Source organism: Salmo salar, chromosome ssa18 (assembly GCF_905237065.1).
Source record: "Salmo salar chromosome ssa18, Ssal_v3.1, whole genome shotgun sequence".
NCBI lineage: Eukaryota > Metazoa > Chordata > Actinopteri > Salmoniformes > Salmonidae > Salmo > Salmo salar.
This window is the reverse complement of record NC_059459.1, coordinates 719,774-731,365: the sequence shown is the minus strand read 5'-3', so window position 1 is coordinate 731,365 and position 11,592 is coordinate 719,774. Positions and strand designations below refer to the sequence as shown.

Genomic DNA, 11,592 nt, shown 5'->3' with positions numbered 1-11,592 from the left:
ATGGAATAAACTAACATTCATTGCTGCCACTTGCTTGCTAGTTGAGATTTCTGCTCTTCATTCCGTTGTCAGTTTAGCCAACATTTCACTCATCTTAGTAACAGAAAGCATTTTTGTCTGCAGTTTTCGGTTTGGCTATTTGTTTCATGTGTATGTCGCGGTTCTAGCTTGTATGGCGTTCTGGGCGAACCTCCCCTTCAGCGCTCGCCGGCCCGCACCCGTGCCCCCTTGCCCTGGCCAACCCCCCCGCACCCGGTGCCCCCTTGCCCTGGCGCCCGCCGCCCGCACCCGGTGCCCCCTTGCCCTGGCGGGCCTCCCCCCGCCGGCCCGCACCCGCCCCAGGCGGACCTCCCCCCCGCCGGTCCGCGCCCGCCCCTGGCGGCAAGATGCCCATGTCGCCTGCACCTAAATCCTTCACCGATTTTGTATTAGTCTATAAATAAATCTCTTTGCCAAAATTCGTCATCTCTCCCATGTCTTATTCGACTAGTATTTTTTGAAAGTGTAAGGATAATAATTCAGCCATAGTTGTTCTGAAATGTTCATTGCTTGCCAACATTTTACTCCTTCCTCTATGTTTAATATAACACACATACATTATTTATTCATTTCGGTTGCCTATCCTGACTAAGTTTGTTCTATAGAAAGTATTTGACTCTGATGTGTGTCACAGAAAGTATTTGTGGGGGGGAATTCTGTCAGGGGGAGATGTTCGGCACACCGGACCCCTTGCAGCTAACACCTGGAAGGCTGTAGTAATCTGACCTGGCCAGCAGGGGTCACCAGGGCACCATAAACACGAGGCTCCACAGGGGCGTAACTTCCGGGTTTAGAAAAGTTGTCAACAGTTTGCTAAATAGAAAAACATGTAGCTAGATACTGAGACCAGACCCGTCTTTTTTCCAGCAGAGAAAGAGAGACGGGGAAGGAGTGACTGAAGACAGACAGACGGCGCCGCTGCGGAAAGCAGAAGTAGTTAGTTACAGTAGTTAACTAGCTAGCTAGAATGTTTAGCTACTGTAGCTAGTTAGCTAACTTGTGTTGTGATAAGTACCAGGCAAGCTAAACACGGGCTGGTGTGTGTGATAACTCCAGCCTGCTCTCCCTCTCCGGGACCACACTGCTGATGCCGGTCCCGACCGGGGCTCCATGGAAGAGCTGCTAGCACAGGACGGAACAAGGAACGGGACTGTAACCGACTCTCCTCACCCCTGCCCGGCCAAGCCCTCTGCCCGGTACGGTCCCTGCTCATCTCTCTGGTCCAACGGGATATTTTTACCGTGGGGTGAGACTGGAAACGGGAGCGGCGATGGGGTCAGAAGTACTTTTCCAACTTTTTCTACAACTTTTATGAAAGGTCTTTATAATAAAGTTTAGATTTATTTATACCTCCATCAAACTGGTTAAGGTTATGCAGTGTGTTAGTCCAGCAGTGATGTAGCTATCTCATATAGAAGACACGGCTGAACCCCAGGAACTCTGCATACTGCTGCTACTTCCGCTACAGAACCCAGATCCGGGACAAGGTACGTCATCTTTTGCCTGAAACAAATTTCACCAAGAAGGAAAAAAATACTTTTAAATAAAGTTGTGCAAGAGAGAGGAGAGTGAGATTTTAATTGAGGGACACGATGAAATGGCACAATGGTGTGCAACTGCAGCCCCCAATGTGGACTTCCTCTATGTGCAGGAAGGAGTATTGCATTGGTTCCTGCATGAACCCCCACCCAATAGTATGACACTTTTGAATGTGGGTCAAAAGGGAAATAAAAGTATTCTGCGTTTTTTTTCACTGGTAGACAGTATCCTTCGCTCCCGCCATGCTGAACACCTGCCCTCACCATCGAACTGCAGGAAAACCGTGCCCGACAAGCGAGGGCAACACCGCCGTGCCCGACAAGCGAGGGCGACACCGCCGTGCCCGACAAGCGAGGGCGAAGGACACTGTCTTCCAGTTGCCCCTGTCTCCCGCTAGTACAGAAGGCGGGAAGCTGGGAAAACACAGTGTGCTAGCTAGTTAGCAACACCGCTGTGCCTGACAGGCTGGGGCGGAGGACACTGTCTACCGGTGTTGCCCACCGCTAGCTACTCCGGTAGGCAGGAGGCGGGGGCTAGTTAGCTAGCTTGCTAGTTAGCTAGCACATGGTGTCGGCTCACACCTGCTGTGTACCGGAGTCCTCCTTATGACTAGTTGGCTAAGCTAACACGGTGTCCTTCGCTCCTGCCTGCCGAACACCTGTCGTCGCTGTCTTTAACTGAATTGCGGGAAAACGGTGCACGACAGGCGGGTGCGAAGGACACTCTACCGGTGTGTGCTAACGTTAGCCAGCTACCGTTGTCACCCCCACTACTTCTTCTGTGGGGTTTATCGGTGGTTGCATTACCGCCATCGACTGTACTGGAGCGCCGTGCCTCCCGCCTATGTACTGTAGTCCTAGTTAAAACATGTACCAATACAAGTCTAAAGAGGGGTTCCTACAGATTCTGAATGCTCAACTTGTGGGCTGCAGTTGCTCCCTTCTCAAATGGCTCGGATGCGTGTTGATGTGTCACGCCTTGTGCTGCGTAGAGGGTCCATTGTGGGTTATGACTGATGACGTCACTGAGCGGAATTAATTTCAAGCACATAGCTGAGTGATTGTTGAACCGGTAAGTAGTGTAGCCGCGGAGAGGGAGAGCAGGATAAGAGCGTCTGCTAAATGACGTAAATGTAAGTGTCGAACCCTACCCCTTTAGGGTTCGCAGTAGGTTAGTACTACGCTGGTCGACTCATATCCGTCCTCTATGAAGACCCTTGCCCTCTGAAGGGCTGTAGTAGATACTGTACTGTCTATGTATCCCATCTATGGAGACTACTGCTAACCCTACTGTATATCATGGTCCTCTATGAAGACCGGTGTTGTAAAGTACTACTGTAGTATCTATATTTGGTGAAACCTATTGCTCCTCTAAATATCACCATGTGTACTTAATTAATTTATATTTCAAGATATTGATGAAGCCTAACTGCTAAAAATACACTTTTGATTTGTAAAGTTCAAAATAGTCTGGCAGCCCAACTGATTGGCAAATGTACTACAAATTAAGAAATCATGTGACTTAATAAAATATACTATGAAACAAAGATACATTTATATAAAGAAAGATAATAAAAAGCTTTGGACTACCTTAAATTAAATTCTGGGATAAAAGCCAACTCGACTCCATTGTTCATTGAATCAGATGGCTTATTCATCACACAGCCCACTGATATTGCAGACTACTTGAATTACTTTTTCAGTAAATAAATTGACAACAGACTTTCAGCACGCTTATAGGGAAGGACACTCAACAAGCACAGCACTTACACAAATGATTGATGATTGGCTGAGCGAAATTGATGATAAAGTGATTGTGGGGGCTGTCTGTTAGACTTCAGTGCAGCTTTTGACATTATCGATCATAGTCTGCTGCTGGAAAAACGGATGTGTTATGGCTTTACACCCCCTGCTATAATGGCTTAACACCCCCCTGCTATAATGGCTTTACACCCCCCTGCTATAATGGCTTAACACCCCCTGCTATAATGGCTTTATACCCCCTGCTATAATGGCTTAACACCCCCTGCTATAATGGCTTTACACCCCCTGCTATAATGGCTTTACACCCCCTGCTATAATGGCTTTACACCCCCTGCTATAATGGCTTTACACCCCCTGCTATAATGGCTTTACACCCCCTGCTATAATGGCTTTACACCCCCTGCTATAATGGCTTTACACCCCCTGCTATAATGGCTTTACACCCCCTGCTATAATGGCTTTACACCCCCCCTGCTATAATGGCTTTACACCCCCTGCTATAATGGCTTTACACCCCCTGCTATAATGGCTTTACACCCCCTGCTATAATGGCTTAACACCCCCTGCTATAATGGCTTAACACCCCCTGCTATAATGGCTTAACACCCCCTGCTATAATGGCTTAACACCCCCTGCTATAATGGCTTAACACCCCCTGCTATAATGGCTTTACACCCCCTGCTATAATGGCTTTACACCCCCTGCTATAATGGCTTTACACCCCCTGCTATAATGGCTTTACTCCCCCCTGCTATAATGGCTTTACACCCCCTGCTATAATGGCTTTACACCCCCTGCTATAATGGCTTTACACCCCCTGCTATAATGGCTTTACACCCCCTGCTATAATGGCTTTACACCCCCTGCTATAATGGCTTTACTCCCCCTGCTATAATGGCTTTACTCCCCCTGCTATAATGGCTTTACTCCCCCTGCTATAATGGCTTTACACCCCCTGCTATAATGGCTTTACACCCCTGCTATAATGGCTTTACACCCCCTGCTATAATGGCTTTACACCCCTGCTATAATGGCTTTACACCCCCTGCTATAATGGCTTTATACCCCCTGCTATAATGGCTTAACACCCCCTGCTATAATGGCTTAACACCCCCTGAACACAGAGGGTGTTCTTTAATGGAAGCCTCTCCAACATAATCCAGGTAGAATCAGGAATTCTCCAGGGCAGCTGTTTAGGCCCCTCGCTTTTCCGCCCATTTTTACTAACGACATGCCACTGATTTTGAGTAAAGCCAGAGTGTCTATGTATGCGGATAACAACACTATACACGTCAGCTACTACAGCGACTGAAATGACTGCAACACTTAAAGAGTTGCAGTTAGTTTCAGAGTGGGGGGCAAGGAATACGTTTGCCCTAAATATTTCTAAAACTAAAAGCATTTGTATTTGGGACAAAACATTCACTAAACCCTAAACCTCAACTAAATCTTGTAATAAATGTGAAAATTGAGCAAGTTGAGATGACTAAACAGCTTGGAGTAACCCTGGATTGTAAACTGTCACGGTCTAAACATATTGATGCAACAGTGGCTAAGATTTATTTGTGTTTTTTATTTAACCTTTATTTAACTAGGCAAGTCAGTTAAGAACAAATTCTTATTTACAATGACGGCCTAGGAACAGTGGGTTAACTGCCTTGTTCAGGGGCAGAACGGCAGATTTTTACCTTGTCAGTTCGGGGATTCAATCTAGCAACCTTTCGGTTACTGGCCCAACGCTCTAACCGCTAGGCTACCCTGTCGCCAAGATGGTGAAGTCTGTCCATAATAAAGCGCTGCGATGCCTTCTTAACATCACTCAACAAGGCAGGTCCTACAGGCCCTAGTTTCTACATTCTTAACAGCACTATCGTCAAGGCAGGTCCTACAGGCCCTAGTTTCTACCTTCTTAACAACACTATCAACAAGGCAGGTCCTACAGGCCCTAGTTTCTACCTTCTCTACAACACTATCAACGAGGCAGGTCCTACAGGCCCTAGTTTCTACCTTCTGAACAACACTATCAACAAGGCAGGTCCTACAGGCCCTAGTTTCTACCTTCTTAACAGCACTATCAACAAGGCAGGTCCTACAGGCCCTAGTTTCTACCTTCTTAACAGCACTATCAACAAGGCAGGTCATACAGGCCCTGGTTTCTACCTTCTTAACAACACTATCAACAAGGCAGGTCCTACAGGCCCTAGTTTCTACCTTCTTAACAACACTATCAACAAGGCAGGTCCTACAGGCCCTAGTTTCTACCTTCTTAACAGCACTATCAACAAGGCAGGTCCTACAGGCCCTAGTTTCTACCTTCTTAACAGCACTATCAACAAGGCAGGTCCTACAGGCCCTAGTTTCTACCTTCTGAACAGCACTATCAACAAGGCAGGTCCTACAGGCCCTAGTTTCTACCTTCTTAACAGCACTATCAACAAGGCAGGTCCTACAGGCCCTAGTTTCTACCTTAACAACACTATCAACAAGGCAGGTCCTACAGGCCCTAGTTTCTACCTTCTTAACAACACTATCAACAAGGCAGGTCCTACAGGCCCTAGTTTCTACCTTCTTAACAACACTATCAACAAGGCAGGTCCTACAGGCCCTAGTTTCTACCTTCTTAACAACACTATCACCAAGGCAGGTCCTACAGGCCCTAGTTTCTACCTTCTTAACAACACTATCAACAAGGCAGGTCCTACAGGCCCTAGTTTCTACCTTCTTAACAACACTATCAACAAGGCAGGTCCTACAGGCCCTAGTTTCTACCTTCTTAACAACACTATCAACAAGGCAGGTCCTACAGGCCCTAGTTTCTACCTTCTTAACAGCACTATCAACAAGGCAGGGCCTACAGGCCCTAGTTTCTACCTTCTTAACAACACTATCAACAAGGCAGGTCCTACAGGCCCTAGTTTCTACGTTCTTAACAACACTATCAACAAGGCAGGTCCTGCGGTTCAAAGTGGCACCGTCATGGAATGCCACCTTTCCAACAAGTCAGCGTGTCAAATTTCTGCCCTGCTAGATCTGCTCCCCGGTCAACTGTAAGGGCTGTTATTGTGAAGTGGGAATGTCTAGGAGCAACAACGGCTCAGCCATGACGTGGTAGGCCACAGAACGGGTCCGCAGAGTGCCATGGGTTCTAACTAGAACAGTTAACTCTACAGTCTGTATTCTAACTAGAACATAGAGTAGTTAACAACTGTTCTAGTTAGAATCCAGACTGTAGAGTTAACACATTGCCTATACTAACTCTTAACACAGAGTGTTCCTGCCTGACTAGATGGTCAGGTGTTAGTTAGTGTAGTGATGTTCCTGCCTGACTAGATGGTCAGGTGTTAGTTAGTGTAGTGATGTTCCTGCCTGACTAGATGGTCAGGTGTTAGTTAGTTAGTGATGTTCCTGCCTGACTAGATGGTCAGGTGTTAGTTAGTGTAGTGATGTTCCTGCCTGACTAGATGGTCAGGTGTTAGTTAGTGTAGTGATGTTCCTGCCTGACTAGATGGTCAGGTGTTAGTTAGTGTAGTGATGTTCCTGCCTGACTAGATGGTCAGGTGTTAGTTAGTTAGTGATGTTCCTGCCTGACTAGATGGTCAGGTGTTAGTTAGTGTAGTGATGTTCCTGCCTGACTAGATGGTCAGGTGTTAGTTAGTGTAGTGATGTTCCTGCCTGACTAGATGGTCAGGTGTTAGTTAGTGTAGTGATGTTCCTGCCTGACGAGATGGTCAGGTGTTAGTTAGTGTAGTGATGTTCCTGCCTGACTAGATGGTCAGGTGTTAGTTAGTGTAGTGATGTTCCTGCCTGACTAGATGGTCAGGTGTTAGTTAGTGTAGTGATGTTCCTGCCTGACTAGATGGTCAGGTGTTAGTTAGTGTAGTGATGTTCCTGCCTGACTAGATGGTCAGGTGTTAGTTAGTGTAGTGATGTTCCTGTCTGACTAGATGGCCAGGTGTTAGTTAGTGTAGTGATGTTCCTGCCTGACTAGATGGTCAGGTGTTAGTTAGTTAGTGTAGTGATGTTCCTGTCTGACTAGATGGTCAGGTGTTAGTTAGTTAGTGTAGTGATGTTCCTGCCTGACTAGATGGTCAGGTGTTAGTTAGTTAGTGATGTTCCTGCCTGACTAGATGGTCAGGTGTTAGTTAGTTAGTTAGTGTAGTGATGTTCCTGCCTGACTAGATGGTCAGGTGTTAGTTAGTGTAGTGATGTTCCTGCCTGACTAGATGGTCAGGTGTTAGTTAGTGTAGTGATGTTCCTGCCTGACTAGATGGTCAGGTGTTAGTTAGTGTAGTGATGTTCCTGCCTGACTAGATGGTCAGGTGTTAGTTAGTGTAGTGATGTTCCTGCCTGACTAGATGGTCAGGTGTTAGTTAGTGTAGTGATGTTCCTGCCTGACTAGATGGTCAGGTGTTAGTTAGTGTAGTGATGTTCCTGCCTGACTAGATGGTCAGGTGTTAGTTAGTGTAGTGATGTTCCTGCCTGACTAGATGGTCAGGTGTTAGTTAGTGTAGTGATGTTCCTGCCTGACTAGATGGTCAGGTGTTAGTTAGTGTAGTGATGTTCCTGTCTGACTAGATGGTCAGGTGTTAGTTAGTTAGTTAGTGTAGTGATGTTCCTGCCTGACTAGATGGTCAGGTGTTAGTTAGTGTAGTGATGTTCCTGCCTGACTAGATGGTCAGGTGTTAGTTAGTGTAGTGATGTTCCTGCCTGACTAGATGGTCAGGTGTTAGTTAGTGTAGTGATGTTCCTGCCTGACTAGATGGTCAGGTGTTAGTTAGTTAGTTAGTGTAGTGATGTTCCTGCCTGACTAGATGGTCAGGTGTTAGTTAGTGTAGTGATGTTCCTGTCTGACTAGATGGTCAGGTGTTAGTTAGTGTAGTGATGTTCCTGCCTGACTAGATGGTCAGGTGTTAGTTAGTTAGTGATGTTCCTGCCTGACTAGATGGTCAGGTGTTAGTTAGTGTAGTGATGTTCCTGCCTGACTAGATGGTCAGGTGTTAGTTAGTGTGTAGTGATGTTCCTGCCTGACTAGATGGTCAGGTGTTAGTTAGTGTAGTGATGTTCCTGCCTGACTAGATGGTCAGGTGTTAGTTAGTGTAGTGATGTTCCTGCCTGACTAGATGGTCAGGTGTTAGTTAGTGTAGTGATGTTCCTGCCTGACTAGATGGTCAGGTGTTAGTTAGTTAGTGATGTTCCTGCCTGACTAGATGGTCAGGTGTTAGTTAGTTGTAGTGATGTTCCTGCCTGACTAGATGGTCAGGTGTTAGTTAGTGTAGTGATGTTCCTGCCTGACTAGATGGTCAGGTGTTAGTTAGTGTAGTGATGTTCCTGCCTGACTAGATGGTCAGGTGTTAGTTAGTGTAGTGATGTTCCTGCCTGACTAGATGGCCAGGTGTTAGTTAGTTAGTGTAGTGATGTTCCTGCCTGACTAGATGGTCAGGTGTTAGTTAGTGTAGTGATGTTCCTGCCTGACTAGATGGTCAGGTGTTAGTTAGTGTAGTGATGTTCCTGCCTGACTAGATGGTCAGGTGTTAGTTAGTGTAGTGATGTTCCTGCCTGACTAGATGGTCAGGTGTTAGTTAGTGTAGTGATGTTCCTGCCTGACTAGATGGTCAGGTGTTAGTTAGTGTAGTGATGTTCCTGCCTGACTAGATGGTCAGGTGTTAGTTAGTGTAGTGATGTTCCTGCCTGACTAGATGGTCAGGTGTTAGTTAGTGTAGTGATGTTCCTGCCTGACTAGATGGTCAGGTGTTAGTTAGTGTAGTGATGTTCCTGCCTGACTAGATGGTCAGGTGTTAGTTAGTGTAGTGATGTTCCTGCCTGACTAGATGGTCAGGTGTTAGTTAGTTAGTGTAGTGATGTTCCTGCCTGACTAGATGGTCAGGTGTTAGTTAGTGTAGTGATGTTCCTGCCTGACTAGATGGTCAGGTGTTAGTTAGTGTAGTGATGTTCCTGCCTGACTAGATGGTCAGGTGTTAGTTAGTGTAGTGATGTTCCTGCCTGACTAGATGGTCAGGTGTTAGTTAGTGTAGTGATGTTCCTGCCTGACTAGATGGTCAGGTGTTAGTTAGTGTAGTGATGTTCCTGCCTGACGAGATGGTCAGGTGTTAGTTAGTGTAGTGATGTTCCTGCCTGACTAGATGGTCAGGTGTTAGTTAGTGTAGTGATGTTCCTGCCTGACTAGATGGTCAGGTGTTAGTTAGTGTAGTGATGTTCCTGCCTGACTAGATGGTCAGGTGTTAGTTAGTTAGTGATGTTCCTGTCTGACTAGATGGTCAGGTGTTAGTTAGTTAGTGTAGTGATGTTCCTGCCTGACTGTACAGGTGTTCCATTGCATCAACCAATGGAATTTACTGCTCAGTCTGGCATCAGATTGTTACACCATGTGATGTGGTTAGCTGGCGTGTTCAACACCGTGTGATGTGGTTAGCTGGCGTGTTCAACACCATGTGATGTGGTTAGCTGGCGTGTTCAACACCGTGTGATGTGGTTAGCTGGCGTGTTCAACACCGTGTGATGTGGTTAGCTGGCGTGTTCAACACCGTGTGATGTGGTTAGCTGGCGTGTTCAACACCGTGTGATGTGGTTAGCTGGCGTGTTCAACACCATGTGATGTGGTTAGCTGGCGTGTTCAACACCATGTGATGTGGTCAGCTGGCATCAAATGTATTTATAAAGCCCTTTCTTACATCAGCTGATATCTCAAAGTGCTGTACAGAAACCCAGCCTAAAACCCCAAACAGCAAGCAATGCAGGTGTAGAAGCACGGTGGCTAGGAAAAACTCCCTAGGAAAAACTCCCTAGAAAGGCCAAAACCTAGGAAGAAACCTAGAGAGGAACCAGGCTATGAGGGGTGACCAGTCCTCTTCTGGCTGTGCCGGGTGGAGATTATAACAGAACATGGCCAAGATGTTCAAATGTTCATAAATGACCAGCATGGTCAAATAATAGTAATCACAATGAACAGTTCAGGGTTCCATAGCCGCAGGCAGAACAGTTGAAACTGGAGCAGCAGCACGGCCAGGTGGACTGGGGACAGCAAGGAGTCATCATGCCAGGTAGTCCTGAGGCATGGTCCTAGGGCTCAGGTCCTCCTCCGAGAGAGAGAGAATTAGAGAGAGCATACTTAAATTCACACAGGACACTGGATAAGACAGGAGAAATACTCCAGATATAACAGACTGACCCTAGCCCCCTGACACATAAACTACTGCAGCATAAATACTGGAGGCTGAGACAGGAGAGGTCAGGGAGACACTGTGGCCCCATCCGATGATACCCCGGACAGGGCCAAACAGGCAGGATATAACCCACCCACTTTGCCAAAGCACAGCCCCCACACCACTAGAGGGATATCTTCAACCACCAACTTATTATCCTGAGACAATGCCGAGTATAGCCCACAAAGATCTCCGCCACCCCACTAGAGGGATGTCTTCAACCACCAACTTATTATCCTGAGACAAGGCCGAGTATAGCCCACAAAGATCTCCGCCACGGCACAACCCAAGGGGGGCGCCAACCCAGACAGGAAGACCACATCAGTGACTCAACCCACTCAAGTGACGCACCCCTCCTAGGAACGGCATGGAAGAACACCAGTAAGCCAGTGACTCAGCCCCTGTAATAGGGTTAGAGGCAGAGAATCCCAGTGGAGAGAGGGGAACCGGCCAGGCAGAGACAGCAAGGGCGGTTCGTTGCTCCAGAGCCTTTCCGTTCACCTTCACACTCCTGGGCCAGACTACACTCAATCATAGGACCTACTGAAGAGATAAGTCTTCAGTAAAGACTTAAAGGTTGAGACTGAGTCTGCGTCTCTCACATTGGTAGGCAGACCATTCCATAAAAATGGAGCTCTATAGGAGAAAGCCCTGCCTCCAGCTGTTTGCTTAGAAATTCTAGGGACAATTAGGAGGCCTGCGTCTTGTGACCCTAGCTTACGTGTAGGTATGTACGGCAGGACCAAATCGGAAAGATAGGTAGGAGCAAGCCCATGTAATGCTTTGTAGGTTAGCAGGTAAACCTTGAATTCAGTCCTTGCCTTAACAGGAAGCCAGTGTAGGGAGGCTAGCACTATGAGTAATATGATCACATTTTTTTGGTTCTAGTCAGGATTCTAGCAGCCGTATTTAGCACTAACTGAAGTTTGTTTAGTGCTTTATCCGGGTAGCCGGAAAGTAGAGCATTGCAGTAGTCTAACCTAGAAGTAACAAAAGCATGGATACATTTTTCTGCATCATTTTTGGACAGA

The 11,592-nt window shown here is 46.9% G+C and overlaps 1 protein-coding gene across 2 annotated transcripts in view; it reads left to right on the top strand.

The window, feature by feature from the left end:
* Window positions 1–815: 815 nt before the first annotated feature.
* The window catches only part of LOC106593717 (TSC22 domain family protein 4), a 30,437-nt gene continuing 19,660 nt past the window's right edge, over window positions 816–11,592 (top strand). Inside the window, exon 1 of one of the 2 annotated variants that reach the window (XM_045700633.1) lies at window positions 816–1,357. The gene's annotated coding sequence lies outside the window, so the exon portion shown is untranslated. Of the gene's footprint in view, window positions 1,527–11,592 lie in introns of both variants that reach the window. The other variant, XM_045700632.1, reaches the window with a different exon arrangement.